Source organism: Temnothorax curvispinosus, unplaced genomic scaffold, assembly GCF_003070985.1.
Source record: "Temnothorax curvispinosus isolate PA1 unplaced genomic scaffold, ASM307098v1 QBEX01014880.1, whole genome shotgun sequence".
In the NCBI taxonomy this organism is placed as follows: domain Eukaryota; kingdom Metazoa; phylum Arthropoda; class Insecta; order Hymenoptera; family Formicidae; genus Temnothorax; species Temnothorax curvispinosus.
In genome coordinates, this window is record NW_020224660.1 from 51,830 (window position 1) to 54,594 (window position 2,765).

Here is a 2,765-nt window from a genome sequence, read left to right on the forward strand (position 1 = left end):
ATATATATATATATATATATATATATATATCTCACTTAACGAGTTAGCAAATGAACATATGCAAAGTAAAGCATTCGAGAGAATGTTTAGGCTTATCTAAATATTGTGTGAGATTCTATAACTTCAATATAATGCACTTTCTTTGTATTAATTGATACAGTAACTTCCGCAGTCAATCCAGTTATATAAGTATTTCAAGTGAGTAGTATACATAATTTGATAAATGAAGAGCGAACTCAATTAAATGATAATTAACTTTTCGTATGTAATACGGTGTTTCGTAAACGTTAATAGCTGGCAAATATCCACGGGAATCGCAATATTCGTTAAGATAATACCGACCATGCGTGAATATCCGAATCACGCGTGCATCGATAACGTAAGTTGAATTACTACACATCGAGAATCAATGACTTTATTCGCGGGTTGCAACCATTCAAAATGACTTTAAGTTCGACTGAGCTTAGACCGATAATTAATTCCGGAATATTTAGGCAGCGATATAGCCTTTCTGCGAGGATGTAATCCGTCGCCCCGTGAGTTATGCGAGGATGCTATCCATCGCCCCGTGCTTACTCGAACTCTGTAATCAGACGATCGCATTTTATGATGACCTTGCGTTCATCATAATCCGCTTGAGAGTTGCCGATCAATTTCGTAAGTGATCTCTGATTTACACGAGTTCGATATGTTACCTGAAAGCATCCGCCGTCGCTATCTCTGGATAGGATGGTCATTATTGACCAAAACCGTGAGGGCCTGTGCAAAGGGCTAAGATGGCCGCTTCTTTCCGTTTTACCGAGGCCTCGTTGCAATGGCTAAGTCCTTCGTCCTTCCTTCAGTCGTATCTAGCGAGGTACTTCCAATCGCCTCTGAGCAGGGCTGCAATGCCTCCTCTGATGTTACGGAGACGTCCTCGTGATCTGTCTCAGACTCAATAGTCTGGCGGATTTCAATCGCGTAGCAATTAAACGAATATACGACGCCGTGTAAAGGAACGCAACTCTACGCCTCGCTAGCCGGAAGACGAATACCTTCCCGGCGGGCTTCCCGTTCATCCCGACACGTTCACGCTTGCGCAGTATCGTCGGTCCGTGCCTTTTTCTGGCGCTGGGGCGCAACGTCGTCGTCGCTTTCTAACAGTGTGCTTGCCATAAATATATTACAGCGTAATGAAAGCCATATCTATCTCTTCTAAAGTATTCTGAAAATTATTTACACAACACAATAAACCTATGTATGATTTTAATATCGAAGACAAAGCATCTTGTATTTTAAATATTTAAATAATCGTAAATATATGTATAATTATATTTGTGTATTATTGCGTGGTTACTACAAAAGTTAGATTATTTTGCTTTTATTGTCTAGAATATTATATCTTCCAATGACAACAAAATTTTTAATCACGTTTATAAAAAATACAAATATTAGGAATCACTAATTAAAGCACGATTTTACACTGTACTTATTTTATTACACTGAGTTATATTGTGCTATTTTAAAAATTCTTTGTATCCATAATTTTACAAAATAATTTATTTTTATAAGAATGAAAATGGCTATGAGGAAAGTTGCAACTAAATGAACATATATAGAAAAATTACATCTCTGTTATTCTCAGTCTATTTGATTATTAATTATTGAAAATTTTGTAAGTGTAGCAAATTTAATAATAACGAAAACGAATTATTTATACAAATTAATCGGGCTGAAATTGTAAAAACATGTATTTATATCTTTTTATCTTTTGAAAAGTTGTATCATATATCAAAAAGAGCTTCATTTTTAATTTTAGTTACGCAATTTTATCTTCTATGTATATAGATATGAAAGTTTACTTTGAAACATGTCGACAATATACAAGGAAAGTTGTTAGAGAGTCAGAATGCTTGTAAAACATTATATTAATACACAACACACCTGATATGCATATGAATGTAGCTTCTTGTTGCCTTAATCAATGTAACATGTACAATCAAAAGAAAAACGAAAGATATATTAATTCATAAGATTATACTTGTAGATACATAATAAAGTAAATAAAAACGTACTGTGTATTTTATTGTAAATTATTAATACATTTCATTGAGGAATAGTGTAAAAAAATTTATATTCTAACTTTACTACGTTTTTTAGAGATACATCTATCTACGAGACAATAATATTCGATTTATTTGACATCTATAAGAGAAAATTCATTTTAAATTAAATAAAATATGATTTATTTTATATTTGTACTTGGTTCAACTCTCAATTACAATTCGAATAATTGTGCTCTTCAAATTTCAAAATCTTCCTCGGCAGCTGGCAATATTACGGTCGTTGCAACCAAAGGTTTTGGATTTGCTTTCTTGCAGAGTAATATTTTAACTTTCCCTGATATTTGACCCTTTAAGTTTGCGCTAACAGCTAGTGGTGTAGGTACAGCACTTCCTTCAACCTGAGAAAAATAAACAATTATTTTTGAAAATTATTCCTTCTTTTCATTTACACCCATAAATAATGATTTGTCCCATGCTACACTAGTATAGCAAATCTGAAAGATACCCATGCTGTTCCATTTAGTAGATTCATATATTTATGCACGCGTATATGTGTATACATACATAACGCATATACATATTAAATGGAACAAAATAAGCATCTTCCAGACTTGCTTCACTAGTCAGGTATGGAACAAATCATTGTACAAGGATATATATCACAGTGTTGGCGCACACACACACACACACACACACACACACACACACACACACACACAC